Source organism: Strix aluco, chromosome 2 (genome assembly GCF_031877795.1).
Source record: "Strix aluco isolate bStrAlu1 chromosome 2, bStrAlu1.hap1, whole genome shotgun sequence".
Taxonomy (NCBI): domain Eukaryota; kingdom Metazoa; phylum Chordata; class Aves; order Strigiformes; family Strigidae; genus Strix; species Strix aluco.
In genome coordinates, this window is record NC_133932.1 from 137,860,413 (window position 1) to 137,877,757 (window position 17,345).

The 17,345-nt window shown below is 49.6% G+C and overlaps 1 protein-coding gene across 1 annotated transcript in view; it reads right to left on the minus strand.

Annotated features, from left to right (window-relative positions):
- Positions 1-17,345, minus strand: part of LOC141919976 (hemoglobin subunit rho) — a 118,228-nt gene that overhangs the window by 50,658 nt on the left and 50,225 nt on the right. The gene's annotated exons all lie outside the window — the stretch shown is intronic.

Consider the following 17,345-nt stretch of genomic DNA (forward strand, 5'->3'; position numbering starts at 1 on the left):
CCCCGTGGCTGTGGGCTGGGTTAGCAGCGCTTGTCCAAGGTCCCCAGCTGAGCCCTGGTGTTTGGTCTTTCAGGCTGTTCTGACTCCCTGAAGGGTGGCCATGATAATAAAATAATCCTCTGAATCAGCCTCGCTGTCCTGGCGTTAAGCACTCTTGAGGAGGTAGAAGTGCTCTGGGGGCGGGACAAGGCTGCTGGTCTGGACTGGGAGGTGGTGGGTGTGGGATCTGTAATGGCAGGGGTCTGCCTAGGGGTAGGGAAGATGTAGTGGATCTCCTGGTTCCTGAGGGCTCTGTAACCGCTGTCCTCTGCTCCACACTGCTGGAGGAGGTGCGGAGCTGCTGGGACTCCTGCTCGCCATGGGAGAAGAACCCGTAAGGTCTCCTCCCTCATCACAGTCCCCGTCCCTGCTGCCGTCGCTTCCCTCTGTGCCGGGCCCCTCCAAGCCGGCTGCAGGAGCAGCCCGACCTTCTGCGCACGGCTGGCCGGAGCTAAAGGCACATTCCTGCGAGGGGCACCTGCTTTTCCAGCCCAGCAAGTGCCTCTGAGGAGCATCTTGGCAGAGCTGCCCCTGTCCAGAAGTGGTCTGGGGAAAGCTCCCTCTGCTTCGCTACAGCTGGGGGGCACTGGTAGGGCTCCCCCCACCCCGCCTGGCCTGGTTGGGGCTGTATTTAATCTCTGTTGCCTCAAAACTTTCTCTCCCCCCAAGGACAATGGGTCAGTCTCCCACATGGGACTTGCAGAGTGCAAAGTCTCACTGTTCTGCTTATTTATTTTTTTTCTTCCTTGGAAGCGAAAGAAGCCTCCAGCAAAACTTTTGAAGGGAATGGCAAAGGGGAGAGAGCAATGGGGAAATGCACAGGGCTGCTCAGGTGAGGCAAAGTCTGCAGGGCTTCACAGGGCTTCAAATACTTGAAGGAGTCTTTAGATCAAAGCAGCGATTCCCAGAAGCTTTTCTGGTTTATTGGATTTTTAAAATGCTCCTAATGACACAGCCTCTACTGTAGCTGGTTACTTGCCCTTATATGAAATGCATAAGTGCTTTTCTTTCTTTCTCAAACTTCCATGTGTTGTCTGCAAAAGATGAAGCTGTCCTAGGACTGACAAATGTCTTGTAGCCCATGTGTGGGGCACAGGCTTGTCCTGCCTGATCCAGCGAGGGAAGGGGAAGCACCTGAAGCGCCAAGGCCTGGACAGCTGGCCCAAGCCAGAGCTGACCTGGAGATGAATCCTGTATATTTTATAACTGATAACCTTTGTGCTAGTAGGTATTATACTAATTTATAACAAACCACCTATTCTGATGGAAAAAGTGGAAGTATTGAAGCCTGAGCAACAGGCTCCGAGCCGAAACTCCTCAGTATGTAATTGTTAGTGAACCGCAGTGGGTGCGGAAGGACTGACGGCCCCATGTAGAGCTTAAAGTTTTTTTCTTTGGGTTTTTTTTTTTTTTTTTTGAACAACCAGTCCCCACAAACTGTAAATGCCCTAATTGACACAAGGCCGGACCCTCTTGCCATGACTCTGGATGCCTCAGCTACGGGTGGACGCCCCGCATAGGGCTCCCCACCCGCCGGGACAGGCTCTGCAAATCCTCACTGCACCCGGGGCTGCCCAGCGCCTGCGGGGCTGGATGGTTGGATCGTGTGCGAGTGGTGATGGGTCTCTCTTAATCGCTATTCCCTCTCTCTTATGCAGCAATGATTTGATGCATTACCTTGTATTTTCTTATTTAAGTGCACTATTCTGCCTTTTCTTACTGTATGCTTTCTGTGTTACTCTGTTACATTATTTAGTTATTTCCAGTAAAACACCCCTACTCTTCACTCTGCTGTCCGAGTTTAACTGGTATCCTTAATCAGCAAAACATAAATTGGTGTCAGAATTGGGATCCGACAAAAATGCCATTATTTAAAGTAATCATTGGATGTTTTAAATTGTATGAAAAGGTACCTCTTGAAAAAGGAAAAGGAAGTACAAATTCAAGTAAACGAGGGTGGATCTTGTTAACTGCATGCAAAAACCAACACCAGAGTGCAGAGAGGCTGTCGTTAGAGCGTTCCCAAATGGAGCAACGGATGTGTGACTTGCAGAGTCAAATAGTGGTGTTGCAATGCCAGAAGGAGTTGCTTGCTGATAAGCTGGACACTTATCAGACAGTGGCAGAGAAAGCTGCGGTGTGAGTAGCACAATGTAAGTAGAGGAGGAGGAGGGAGCGAATGAATTGTCAGAAAGTGCATGCGGTGATTGCAGGAGCGGGTGTGCAGTGGGACCCCGGTAGAGGGTCCCACCTGTGAGGAAGGATATGATAGAGGATTATACACAGGATGGAGTAAACGGTATTATTGAAAGATTTAAGCAGAGACCGGGGGAACCCCTGCTCTCTTGGATGGTGCGTTTGCACGATCAGGGGTAACCCCACACGCAGGAGATTCTAAAAGGTTTTTGATTTTAAGTTCAGATCCTTTTGTGCAGGATGCGTTTCAAAACAACACTCGGGATATTAATTTGTTAGCACTGGCTGCTCTGGGGCGTGATAGCAAATACCCTACAGAGAATGATTGGCCGGCACCTGACCATCGGTGGTTTGCTTTGCGAGACTGTGCACAGCGAGTGAGGGAGGAAGGATGAGAGCAGCTGGGTTTGTAGGAGACACTGGCCTTGTGATGTGGCATCCTTTGTCTGTCGCTGTGAGAAACAGGGTGATTAAAACCGCTCCACCGGCATATGAAAACGTAATTATGCCCCTCATTAATGAAACGGGGAATCCCCTCGATGAAGGAATTGGAAAAGTGCAACAGTTACGTGACCTTGATGAGTGGGGCCCCCGAGGGAGTGAAGGGAATGGAGATACTCAAGACAGCCCTAAAGGCAGCGAAAACAGGGTTTCTTGTAAGGAAATGTTCACTGCTTTCCTAGGGGATGGTATGCCCCGTGATAAAATTGGTGGAATTTCGACTACCAAATTGTGGAAAATATCTAAACAGAGAGCGCTGAATAAACCCAACAAAAAAGCACAAAACTCCCAGGCCAGGAAGGCAGGGAGCTCAGCCTGTGGAGCCACCGCTCGATGGGACCCTCCATCTGCTCACGGAGAGCCCCGGGAGTAGGTCACCGGCCCCGGGGCTGGAAGAGGATTGGGCACGTTTCTCTGACTTGTACCCTCTGTGGGAGGCCAGGGAGGGGAATCAATACTATAATCAACACATATGAATTAATGGCCAAGCTCCAGGGCAGTGGGTGCAGAAGGACCGACGGCCCCATGTAGAGCTTAAAGTTTTTTGTTTGGTTTGTTTTTAACAACCGGTCCCCACAAACTGTAAATGCCCTAATTGACACTGGAGCAGGGGCCTCCTTAATATACGGGAATCCCAGGAAATTTAAAGGACAACCTGTAATTATTACAGCTTTGGGAGGAAAATAAATTAAAGCTGTACAAGCACAAATGGAAATGAAAATATTATTTAGTTATCCCCAGTAAAATACAGCTACTCTCTTCACTCTGGTGTCCGAGTTTAATTGGCATCCTTAATCAGCAAAACATCACCTGGAGCTGATTCCTGCATAAAGGACAAAAATAAAACAACTCTAAAGGCTGCTTGAATTAAGGAAAATCCCACTCAGGCAGCTCCCACTGCCCACAGCTTTGCTGTCTATGGAGGTTCTGGTCAGCTCTGCCCGGCCTGACCTGTGACTGAATAATGCTCAGGTCCGTGTCCCCTGGAAGCATGTTGGGATCCCCCCAGGGCCAGCCTGAAGTCCCCTCCTGTCCCATGTCCATGTGAAAGCCCTGCCCGTGGGCCTGCGTCTGGAGCGAGGTCTGACCTCGCTGTTTCCAACCATTTACAGTTTTATCCTTCGCAAGTTGTTCCGGGATTTGCTGCAGGTGATGCTGCAGTCAGCATCTCTTCTTTATGAGACAATGCCCGTGGTGGACGTGCGCTCCCTGCACACTCACCAGTCCCTGGTACTGTTCCCATGCTTGGTGAGCTTAAAATAATTTCACCCGCAGCAAGCTGCTGCATGAGATCTGGGCAAACAGATCTGCAGCGACAATTGGTTCCTCTCTCCCTCTTTTTGCTGGAAGAGGATCGTGTTGCTGAGAGTGCCAGCAGCAGCATGATTGTTCTTGCTTTTCCAGGCTGGGCAACACCCTCACAGTTTTAGCGTGAGGTGGAGAAAGGGGCTCTTCCCACAGGGATGCCCCGCGGAGCATCGCCTGACAGCAGGACACGCCGAACACAGCGGCTCAGGAACCCTCCGAGTTAAGCCTGACGGGCGCTGCTGGGCTGAAAGATGGTTGTAGTTTGCTCCCATTTTCTTCTGCTTGTCTTCTGTCGCTTGCGGGGAACTGCACAACCCTGTTTGTCACCAGGACTGACTGACGTCCCCGTGAGCCCCTGCATCAATTCCTGTCTGTGCTGTCATCACCGGTTTGGATTTGTCTCTCAAATACCAACAGTAATGAGCGTTTTGTGGTTTGATGCCAGGCAGGACAGTCTTGATGCTTGGTTTGCTCACTCTTTTTTAACCCATTCCTTCTCCTTCATGGAGTTCTCTGTGCTTCCAGATCCTTTGATCACTACATGGCCGCCTACTACCTGCTGAGATACTCCTCCATGCTCACCAGTGCCAGGACAGGCAGGATCAGGCTGGTGTCCTGAGCTGGCCCAGGTGTCCCATCAAACATTCCTCCGCTTCTGGAATGAAGGCTACCATCGCTGTCTGCATGAGGACCTGACCAAGCTCGTGTGTATAGACATCGCGTTCCATAGCTGACACGGCTTTGCTGGAGCTCTTCTTTCTGACTCTTGGCCTCACCCTCATATTGCTGGGGCTGTTCTGAGCATCACATCCCAGAGGGAGCGTCTCGAGGCTTTGAACAACTGCCTGTCCTCACCCTGGTTGTCTTGTCTGTGGTTCAGTGGCATGGCAAGCGCGCTTCCCCCCTCCTTTGCATCATCATGGACAAGGTCTACGTGCTGATCCCCATCATCTACAGCATAAAAACTGAACAGGCCACAGGATGTGTCTCTGAGGCAGCAACATCTGACTGAGGGAGGGGTTGAGGGGATGGGGTGACTGCAGGCTAGAGGCAGCTTGTCTGTGTCATTGCTTTAGCATTTCCTTGTGTTTGGGGTATTTTGGGTGCAGATTTCTCCAGTTACATGGTAGCCATTGGGCTATAGCGAGGAGCTGTGTCTGGGAGGGCTCCTGTGTTGCAGGAGGGCTGAGGCTCCGCTTCAGTGAAGAGCTGTAATCAGTGTTGCAGATCATCAGCTCATTGATTTCACCTCCAGCCCTGCTCTGGGGCCTGTGCACGTCCCCTCACCTCGTCCTCTCCTTGCAGGAGTCATCCCTTTACCCGCGGCTGTGGATCACTTCTCTCCCCTGACTGATGCACTCACACTTGCCCAGCAGCTCTCGGAGCACTCAGGGGCTGAGGGCTTCTGCTGTCCCTGCGCTGGTCTCCTCAGGGTTTGCTGTGCCTGACTGCATCTTGCATGGAGTAGTTTGGTTGTTTCTTTAGTTTTGCAGCCACCAGCTTTCCCCTGGCTCTGTCCCAGGCTGTGTGCGTGGTGGGTGCCCTTCAGGTGGGACTCGCACCTCCATGCAATGAGTAACATTCATTTTCTTTCTGTACTCTCAAGGACCAAGATAAATTAGGGGAAGATTTGGGTGATGTTTCCTTTGCCACCACAAGTGAATTTGGATCACCCTGGATATCGTGGGGATGCTGGGCTGACAATTCCAAAAGATCCTGAGCAATGTTACCGTGTGGGTTGGGGCTCACTGGGGTCAGGAAGGGCTTCAGCTGTGGTGTGGGTCTCAGTCACACTGCAGAGAGGACAAGGACTGGCATCTCCTTTCTCCTCCACAGCCCTTCAGGGACTCCTTGGAAGAGCCTGTAAACACCTCCAGGTCTGCTCAGGCAGCAGGTCCTTCACCAGCAGCTCCCCGCCAGCCCCTCCAGCAGGGACCCTCCTTCCTCCCAGGAGGATCATAAAGTCAAAGAATCATGTAGGTTGGGAAGGGGGGTCTGCGGGCCTGTGGTCCAACACCCTGCTCAAGCCACAGTCCCTTGGAGTGAGATATTTAGCACACTTTTAACAACGTCCCTGATTTTTCCAGCACTGATACCTGTGTCTACAAAACCTATTCAGGCTCTTCACAAGTCATCGCTTTTAAAAAAAAAAAAAAAATTCATTTTCATGCCCTCTGCCAGCTCACCCGTCTGCCCGGGCCACCCAAGGGGGAGGTGGCAGGACCACGCTGGCCCCGTGGCTGCTGAACAGGGCGGTAGCAGCATGTCCCTCTGCTCAGCACGAGGCTGCCAACACCCACTCTACGCCCTCTGCTCCTACGGCTGTCAGAGGTGAGTGGTCCGGCCATTGTCCCTGTTTGGAAACTAGAGCAATTCATCACAAGAAACTCTCTCCAGGACACTACACAAATTCCTGGATTATTGCCTGAAGTGGTATAGGATTTTTGGGGGGTGCCTGCGGGAGAATTTGAGGATTGAACAAGAGAATTATAGAGCTGTACAGGATGTTTAGCGGAACGGCTAACAGCGGGAATTACTGCGAATTATTAAGGAATTATTAAAGGAATGCCTGTGTTTGCAGGTGTGTGCAATCCACCAGTGAACTTCTTGCCAAAGCAGGGAGGGTGAGGGGTCTGGGGTCTGGATCGGAGGGACCAGGGGTCTGGGGGACGGGTATAGGAGAGACCAAGGGTTGGGAGCAGCTTCCAGAGAGACCCGCTCTAAGGGCTCCCTGAGCTGCTCTCTGTAGAAACGGGTCTGAGCAATTGGGGCTGTCAGTGTGGGTCCACCCTGGCCCACCACCTCGGGGCACCCTGAAAATCCCGGCCTGGAGAATCCCTGAGCCAGCAGTCGGGCTGGAGTCGGGCAGTGTTTCGACAGAGAGCTCAGATGAAAAGGAAAAAGAAAAAAACCAGCATTTGCGGCAGTAAGACCATGTCTTAGGAGGGCAGCGGGGCAGCAAGCGGGTGTTGGGATGAGGTGGATGGGGGTCAGGAAAACAGGGGCTGCTTTTGCACGCTGACTCCTTTGGAAATGTCGAAATATTTAGGGAAATGCCAGTGCAGCGGAGATGTCAACGAAAGGTTTACTGAGGGCGAGGGGGAGACAGCAGGGCAGCCAGCACGTCCGCAGCAGTCTGGGCAGTGCGGGCGGGTGGGTGCCCCCCGCGCATCCTCCGGGAGCGGGGTGCAGCAGGCGACGTCCCTCTCGCCTCCGACTGCGACGAGCCACCAGTTCTCTGTCCACCCGGGAGAGCCAAAGTGCCCCAGGCTGGGGCGGAGCTGGAAAAACCTGGTTCTGTGGGTGATTCCGTGGGGTGTGGAGGGAGGAGGTCAGTGAATCTGGCTGTGCTGGAGGTTGTGCTTTGGTTTGTGCAGCTTTCTGAAAGGGTGGGACGGTCGCTGGAGACCTTGCGGGACAACGAATTGAGTATTTTCAACAATTTCTCCCAGAGCGATTGGTTTTCACCCCAGAAATGGTCGGGTTTAGTGCAGGTGGACGCTGCACACGCAGGATGTCCAGGAAAACATGACCCGGCTGAGGAAGGTTGTGCCCAAACAGACGGGTTGGAAAGGAGAAGGCAGCTGCTCTGCAAAAGGCTGCTGTGACCCGGGCCGTTGGGTGAGCGACGTTTTGGGGATGTTGTTGGAGCTGAGGAGGAGCCCGGCATCACGGAGGGATGATACGCGCAGCCTCGGGCAGGCGGCACCCACAGGGATCCCCAGGAGCGGAGCCGCGGCGGCAGCCAGGACCGCGCTGTGCCGGAGCAGGAGGGGATGGAGAATTTGGTAGCGAGAGGGAGAGAAACTCCTCGGTCTCAGCCCTGTCCCAAAATACCTTTCCCTCCCCTGTGATATTCAGCTTTTGTCCAAGGCTTATGGCAGTGCCCAAACAACAGCTCTAGAGGCACGTACAGGAATATTACATTTCCCACAGTGTCCGTGGTAATTATTTCAAGGAAAGAAGCAGAACTACGACTTTTTAAAGATCTTTATTCTGTAGGCGGTTTTATTTGCTTTTGTTGCTTGTTTGGTTGGTTTTTGTAATTGAAAGCCCTAGACTTCAGCAAAGTGGACTTGGTAAAACCGAGACAGCGATATCTCACAAGGAAAATGTCTAGGAGAGTGTTTTTCAGGAAGCTATGCAGTTCATTAAAGATGCAATAAAAAGAGCATGTTTTTCAAACCCCACCGATAGAATGAATAAGCAAGAAGGGCACTCAAAACCTTCATGCATAAATCAGCATCTTCGCAGTGATCCCTGGCATGAGAAAAAAACATGAGCTTTTGAGCTTGGTCAAACCAGTAATGATTTACAGAAAGAAACAGCAAGAGCATAAAAAGCAAAAACAGAAAGGAAGGGGAAGGCAAAAAGCAATTTGCATTTAGTTACACACAGATTAATGTAAGAGTTGCTTTGTTATTCAAATGCTAGGGAAGTGTATTGAATGATGAATGATATGATCGTGCATGACATTTATTTTTTTTAATTATAAATTATTTTCCCTGAACTAGCCTCACATCAGCAGCAGAGTAAGAAATCAGGGGAAACGGGGACAAAAAAAGTTAAAAAGTGAAGAAACCAGATGGCTTCAAATGCCAAGGGCGGTGTAAGGGCAGGGTGACGTTCCCCTCGGAGTACTTCGGGAGGGGGCAGGAGCAGTCCGAAGGTTGTTGCAGAAATCTTTGGGAATGAACAGAAGATAAATGGGAATGAAAACCAGACTGGAAGAAGGTAACCCTACGGCCTGACTTCAGAAAGGTGGAAAAGGGTAAAGAAGCGACAGGGAATTAGAAACCAGCCGGATTAACATTTATTTCCTGAAAAATCCTGAATCAGACAAACCGAATATTTATGGAGCACGCGTGGCGTATCAAGGAAACAAGCAGCAGTGACCACGAATTTCTTAGGAACAAAGTGTGACAAAGAAATCTAATTTTTCCTTCAGATGGGGTAACATGCCTTGCTGACAGGGAAGAAACAGAAAATTAAATCTGCCTTGACTGTAATTATGCATTTGACACGTTCCACATCTCGTATTCAGAAACAAGAAAGAGGAGAATGATCTAAATGAAACTACCACAAAGTGAAGGCGAAATTCATTGGAAAAAAGCCTTTTTCAAAGAGAAGTTATCAATTATTCATTGTCAAAGATGAAGCAAACAGGGATCTGAAGGAAGCTCTCTTATTTCTGCAGTTATTCACTATTTCCATTAATGAGCTCTTAAGGAAACAGCAGTTTCTTTGGCTCTGAATGCGGCCGTTGTCATGTCATTTGGGGTACCTAGATCTGAGCTTAAAAGATCTGGCCTTCAGTGGGTGTATTCCATGGGAAGGGACCAGACTGATGTCTTATTATTCTGCCTATTTAAAATTTTTGGTGTAAGTCCAGCATCCTTCTGGTGATTGGACAGGGAGACTGCTAATTAATTTGTCAGCAAGAACAGGGCGGAAGGACTGAAAGTACAACGGGGAGAAGGTGACGCCCAGAACTGACCTGACAGGCTGGATGTGAAACTAGAAAGGCAATTCCCGCTGTTGGGCGGTAGGAATGGGAGGATTTATGTCAGTAAATACTAGTATCAAACTGGTTAGTCTGGCAGTAATACTAACCTAGAGGGTTTTTTATATTATTTTTTCAAAATAGAAATAGAGTAGGCAGCACGTCTACAACAAAGCTTTGGGAAGTACCAAGCATGGCAAGGCAAACATTAGTCAACAATGTCACAGTTTGCTAAAATAAACGAGGAAATAAAACCTGAAGTGAAGACTATGTCAGAAAGCGTGAGTAGGAGTGTTGTACCCAGGGCACACGGAGTAACCTTCCTGTTCTCAGCACCAAACCCAGAGCTGGGGGCACCTTCTGTGAAGGAGCACAAAGGCCCATCAGCAGAAGGAGAGCCGCAAAACAATTAAAAGCCCACAGGATATGAAGCATGAGGGCTCCCTTCAGGCATGAGATTTTTTGGAGAGGTATGGAGATGCCATCCAGGAATGTGGGGACAGATTTACTAAATACCCTTCTGGCCTGGTTTGGGAAAGCTTTTAGGGCAGCAGAAGGACTACAAGATCTCTTGAGGTTCCTTCTATTCCTACTTTTCATATTTCCATCAAAAATCTCACATTAGATGTATATTTTCTAGCACTGTCCTCATTTGTTATACATGTATTTTGATATTCCTTATCTACCTACAGGATGGCGTCTTCTGCCTAGTGATCTTTTGATCTTCACTAAGCAGTGATATGGGGGGTTGAGTTCCTGGGTATTATTTCAGTAACAATAAATACTCGGGTCTTGGTAGAGACCCACCATCGCTCTTGACCTTCATGGATTTTTGTCAGCAAATTGCATAGGCAGATTGGATTTCTCAGCTATTAAACAGAAAGGTGTGCTTGTTTTTCTTGAACACCCTGGAGTTAAGCCAGACTTTGCGCCCCATGAGTCTCTCGTCCAGGCTCAGTCGGAGGCCCTGACTGACGTTGAGCAGAGATGTTATTGCAGTAGCACTGTGTGTTATTTCTGGATGCACACAGGGTTTCCCCTCAGAACCCTCCGTGCAGACGAGGTTTCCCCTCCTGACCCCTCTCTGTGTGAAGCCGTGAGGACCCCTAAAAACACAAGTGATAGTGCAGAGAGGGGTAGTGGCGAAGTGTGATCAGAGGCTGTTCTTTACATCAGCACATTTTGCAGAAAGAAGGCTCTTCTGCAAGCTGCATCTTCCAGCTACATCCTTCAGGCTAATAAAATAAATTATCTCTCTTCTGAAACAAAAGGCAGGGTCAGCCAGCTAACATCTGATAAAACCCCGTTTTTCAGAAAAATGCGTCATTAACGGTTGTTGTTTGCTGGAGGTACAAATGACCCAGCATTAAAGCAATTAGCTTTCCAAAAAATTATACGTGACCATTTTCTAATACTGAATCCATTGCTCCCAACAGCAAAACTGTGTCCTTCTGATGAATGAAGATGAAATAATTACTGCTGTGGAAGCTATCCTTCCCTAATGGGTGAGTCACCTTGAGCTGATGACTGTCGGTGTCGGGGGCACTGCCAGAGGTCAGCAATAAATGTCGCCGGGGCCCCATAAGGGTTTATTTCCTGGAATTTGGGGCAATTATGAGACAAGCTGGATAATAAGATCCCACATCATGCTGACCACTGGGGCACAGATCAGCCTTCACTGGAGCTGTCACTGCACCTGGAAGGAGGCAAAAATAGCAGTTAAGCACTGAATTTGAAAGTGGACAAAAGCAGGTTTTCTATACCCAGGGAAGTCCTCCAGAAAACTCACCCCACTATTTTAGACATGCTCTTACTATCCACTATCTCTTCTATTTTCTCATCGGATTGGTTCGCTTCAGCATTGCCTGTTTTTTGAGAGATACAATGCGTAGCAGCGGAACTTCTCCCTTGGTTCTGTCAACTGGCACCACCAACCCCAGTCTGGCTGTCAGAGAAAATTGCCCCAAGCACTCAGGTTATTGAATACAACCCAACTCTTAGTATCCCGTACGCAAAACGACTGCCATTCGTGCTCCAGGAGGGGCAATGCGCTCTGTGACTGCCCGCTTCAGTTTGGGTCACAGAACAGCCTTGAAGGGTGCAAATTCCAGCCCAGCAAAAGTCAAGTTCTTGATTTCTAAAATGGGAATGTGGTTAAAAGGAAAAGCCTGGGAACGATGTTTTTGAGATTCTTCCCTTGTGCCAGGTGCCGCCTGGGATTTTCCTGGAGGTTTCCCCAGTCCTGGATGCTGAGAGTCCAACTTCGCTGTGCTCCGCTTCCCAGCTTCTGCTTTTTAGAGCGGCTCCTCTCCCGGGTTACACCAGGGACTTATTTATCCAGTCGCAGCTGAATGCACCTCGAGCAGATTGTAAAAGTCACTGATTTGAACAAACAGGCTGAAAACAGGAACAAACAACAGATTCACAGTGCATAGACCCACTGCTGTCTATTAACTGTGCTTGGATGGAAGAGCTGGCTTGTGCCTCAGAGTGTGGCAGGTGCTGCACTCTCATTTTCCTGACAATAAATTATGCTAGAAATAACAATCAGAGCACAAAATGGAAAAAAGGGTTTTGGGAAAAACTCATTTGTTTGGGGCCAAATGCCATGAGCCTCTAAAAGCTGTGCATCTAGTTGCACATAGTCACCTATATAAGGACCCAGTGGGGGGTCAGACGCTGCCAGGAGCTGACCTGGTCCGTGCTCTGCCTCTTAGAATGGGACAAACAATCCCTCAGCAACGCTTATTTCTCCCCCATAACTGTAAAGGAGGCGGTCAGCCCCAGAGGAGTGATGTGGTTGATGCTGTTTTTCATAGAGATGTCATTTATGCCAGAGGAATGCGTATAAGATGCTAATATCCTTCCTGCCTTGGTGAGATAAGTTTAATGTGAAAAGGTTCCTAAATAGAACAGCTGCCCAAAAGAGCAGCTCTGGACCGAGATCTCCAGGTCACAAACTGCCCCATCTCTTCCCAGGAGGTGGCTGCAGCAGGCACAGACCTACCCGGCACCTCGCCTGCTCCCTGTGCCTCAAATGCTCGAAGGGTGCCCAGCAAGGGCCCCATCCTGCCCACTGCCAGCCGCCAAGCCCCCCGTCTACCTCTGCTCCTTAGCACAGGCGGGGCTGAACAGCGCTTTGTGCCAGCACGGAGCTCGCTGCCGGCAGAAAGTGTCTCCCCAGGAGCGGGGGGCACTCGGGCACTCAGCTCCCGTGAGCTGTTTTGTCCAGGCTAGACCCAAGCTGTCTGGTTTCTCCCATCTGTGCTGTGCAGAAGCTGCCCTCAGGCAGAAAGACACACAAACCAAAGAGGAGAGGGCTCAGCGGAATGGGAATCTGGTTTTCTTCATCTAATTTCAGTCCTAAGGTTCCCTCATTCCTCTGCGCAAAGGGACAAGATGTTTTCCCATGCGGTGCACCACACCAAACCCCAACGCTTCTCTCATTCCCATCACTGTGACTCCCAAACCCCACGGTAACTTCACTCCGTGTTTATACCCGTGCTGTGGGGATCGGCGCAACAGCTACTCCCTCCTCTGCAGAGCTCCAACCAACCCCCCGGGCAGGGATTTCGCTGGGTCCATTGGCTTTCCGCCCATTTCTAACACCAGTCCCAGGGTGGGGATCAACAAGGAGTTTTCTGCAGAGTCCATGTCAGCAGGTGCACGTTCTGCAGGGCTGATATTTAACCACCGTAAAAAAAGTTAGTGGAAGTGTTGGGAACATGCTCAATTCTGCAGCTTTTGAGTTTTTTAGAATTTGACTGAATAACTTTTTGGAAGATGCTTTGGAGAAAAACAAGCTGCTGGGTTCAATACGGTGTGTGTGTTAATAATCAGAGAGAGCATATGGGGTAACGACGAGCCGAGAAAGGTTTCTGGCACAGACCAAATGTGGTTTCCGCCTGTTTCCCTGTGCCTGTGAGCCAAGGGCCACTGAAAAACAGTATTGAAACTGCCTTTGGATGGGGGCCTAGGGCTTACGTGTGGCTTTAACAACAAAGGGAATGCTCAGGGAAATATTTCAGGAATAGCATGTTAAGAGTGGGTTAACAGTATGTTAAGAAGTAGCATTTTAAATATTCTCAGCGCTTTTTCCCAGCTCTGATTGGTTTTCACCCCAGAAATGGCGGGTTTAGTGCAGGTGGAAGCTGCACGTGCAGGTTGTCCAGGAAAAGGTGGAGCCGCTGCTGCCTGCGGGTGCCGGCCGCCTGCCGAGGGCTCTCGGGTGCCACCGAAACACGGGGCCAGCCAGACCCTGCAGCCTGCTCCGGTGTTTGGCCTTTATGCAGCTGCCATCAGCCCCTATTGTACCCCATCCCCTCCATTCCCGCCATCCCCATCCTCCCCAACACCCCTTTCCCACCTCTGACCCTTCTCCTGCGGGTTCCTTTATCAGTTTTGCGCAGTCCCTCGGGACCATCCAATATCCCGAATCCTCGTGTCCATCATTTGTCCCTTCTTATCAGCTGCAAAGGCCAGTCTGACCCTCTCCGGAGCTGAGCCTGGAGTTTCTTGATGGCCTGTCAACTAGTGGCTGAAGAGTTTCGGTCTTTGCTACTGTCTCCATTATCCATCAGGTTTATTCCTCTGGGTGTTTCGTGTCTCTCCCTGTTATTTATTCTTCTGTTGGAGCTGCAAAGGTCGTGATCTGACAACCTCAATGAAGCTCTCACCTTCCACATACCCCAGAGGGATTTTGGGAAGAGGCAACAAAAACAACCAAAGGCCTAAAATAATTTGCATGCAAGAAAGGGCTGGATGAACCCGGAGTTCCCAGTCTGGAAGAGGGAAGACTGAAGGGGTGGGGAAGGGCTCTGTAAAATCTTGAGTGACTTGAAGAGGACATTCAGGTGTAATTGCTCCCTGTCTCTTTTAATACAAGAACTAAAATGCATTAAATAAAATAGCAGGTGTCAAATTTAAAACCAATTACAGGAGGTGTTTTTCACTCAGCAGGATTCAGCTTTGGAACATTTTGTCAGTGAACTGCAAACGCCAGAAGTCTGCAGGGGCTCAACCGAGCAGCAAGACAAACCCACAGGAAAAAAAATAAATCCGTTAAAGAATATTCAACACAAAATGCTGCTCTTGGTTCAGGAAGTGCTGGAGCCTCAGATCAATAGAGGTTAGTGCGAAAATGATCCCCCCGTGCTTGCCATGCACTTATTCCTTTCCTGAGCACCGTTCAGGTCGCAGCATCGGCCGGCCGGACCTTCGAGCTCTCCCCAGCCAGCGCAGAGCTTCCCCAGGGGCTGCTCACCTCCCCGAGGAGCAGCCACACCACCCCCGTTCCAAACCCAGGACAGCGGGAGAAGCTGCCTGGAGCCTGGTGTGGGGTCCAGCCCCACGGAGCATCACTGGGCGTGCGGCAAGGAGGCAGGACCTCGGGTCCATGCAGGAGTCCCTGGAGTGTGGGAGGTGGGAGTCCTTGGCTGTCAACTCATCCTGGCCAGCCATGGTGAAACAGCTTCTTAGCTGCTGCAGCCTTACAGGGAGGAGTTTTGCACCAGGAGCTGCTGGTCTGTGGTGATCCCAGTGCCAGAAGGCACTCAGACCCTGTAAAGCATCACTCGAAATGCTATTTATTAGAGCTAACACTGTAAAGAGAGGAGGTATAGGTATATATCTTAGGTCCTCTCAGATCTTATCTTCAGTATCTTATACCTTAGGTCCTTTGAGATGCTGGGAACCCTACCGTTGTGCTGGTACACAGCTGATCTGTAGGTGATCAGGGCAGTTAAATACACCAGTCCCATCTGGCCACAACACATGAATGAACTTGAAATGCCAACCGGTCCCAGCTCTGCCCACCCCCGGCTCAGCTCCCGACCCCCAGCCGGTGCTGAGCCTGTTGCCAGTGCCCACAGAATCACAGAATCCTTCCAGGTGGGACAGCAAAGCCAGGGCTGAGAGCCTGGGTCAGACCCAGCGCTGCCTTGTGCTTCCTGAACAACTCAGAGGGGGAGCTTCTCCATCCCAGTGCTCGGGAACTGAAGGCGGATTTCACTCCAATTCCCTATTGTTTGTGTCTGCCCCCCCCCAGCACCTTTATTCAAGGTCCCTGGGGGGTTTCTGAGACCTCATAAAGCGGCTGTTTGTGCCTCAGCTGCAGCAGAATTTGTGAGGTTTCCAAAATGCAGAAGGCAGGAACGTTGCCGTGAGGTTTCATCCCTCAGACGGCACTTGCAGAGCCCGATCGTGATTAGAGATTTCGCTATATGAACTCAAGGGCAATGTAAGGAAATAGTATTTAATCCCTTCTCTCTGTTCTAATTAATATGTTGATTCATGTGGGGGCTTTCTCCTAGTTACAGGAGAGTTAGAAAACATTAGACCTAGAAAGGATCACTGGGATGATTTGTTCTGACATCCTGCATCACACTTCCAGAAGGATTTCATAACCAATTTACTCATCAAGCCCATCATATGGGCTTCAGGCAACGCACACATCTCAGAAGAATTTCTGCTCTTAGCTTTATGGATCCAAAAGATTAAGAATTTGTCATCTGTCCTTTTTTATTTCCAGATTTGCAAACTAGCAGTGTCTCATTTCGTCCAATTTCTGTGTAACTTCAATTTCCAGTCCCCGGGTCACGCTGTGCTTGTGGGTTATATCAAACAGCCGTCACTGTCAGCCACGCGCTGACTGCTGGACAATTTTTAGATCAATTCAGCTTTTCTTTTGCCCATCGAACAGTCTAAACTAAATAAGTCCTTCAGCGAGAGACTTGTTTCCCCAGAGAATAGTCTCTCCTTTGGTATAACTCTGCAAGGTTTGATCTTAAATAATGTTCATTGTCAGTGCTCTTCCCGAAGTTTCTGGACCCCCGTTTCACTGGAAATAACCCTCCTTTGTAGCAGTGTCTGTGCTGTTGTGCAGGGACTCGAGGGTTTCCATTCCGGAGGGATGAAGCAGCAAACGCTGCCCCCCCTGTTCCCCGTCCCTCGCACAAGCAGTGGCTGCCGTGCCCAGGCTGTTCCACGTGTCGGACGTGGGGGTCCCTGCCTTGCCACGAGGTTTATTCCTGCAGATCTCTTCCTCTGAAAGCTCTCTCCCTCTGCTGATACCTTAGGTGAAATCTGCGTTAAATTGATTTTTCCAAGCCATTATTCAATTCTTATCTATAGGATGAACAAGTTTTTTGGATAAGAAGTCTTATTTACTATGAAAAAAATTAAAACAACTTCAGTACCGTGATCCACCTTCCCAAAACAAAAACTGGATCATAGCGCTTGGGGAAGTCTGACTCACTGCTGGATGGGCAGATGTGATTTAATCATGATTTATGACTTTAAACCAGGAGTACTTTAAAAAAACATTGCTGGGAACCTCTAACATAGTGAGGAAGCTGATAAATTTCAGAACGCTTTGATGAATCTCTCTAAATTTGTCCCTCCCCACGTAAGGAGCACACCAGCAGCTCCTGCCTCCACATGTCTGATACACGCTTTAGCAGGAAGAAATATTGTGCAGCAGCTTTTGGGTGGCTGATTCTCCAAAGAATGCCCTGTCTAGTAAAATCTGTGAGGCGCATGTGTTCCTGCTTTTAAATTATTTTAATGACGTATCTAATATCTTTGTATACTTTACGCAAGAAAATCAGTCACTTGAGAGATTAAGTGCCTCTGAGAACTCCCATCGGTGGCAGATACACGAGGCAGATTGCACTGAAGCAGTTACCAGTCTCCATGGCCGAGGATAGAAAGTCAAAGTGGAAAACAAGTTTTGTAGTTAAAACCTATAATGTCCTCAAGAGTAAACAGGCTCCAGCCTGAAGGACGAGCACTGGGTGTA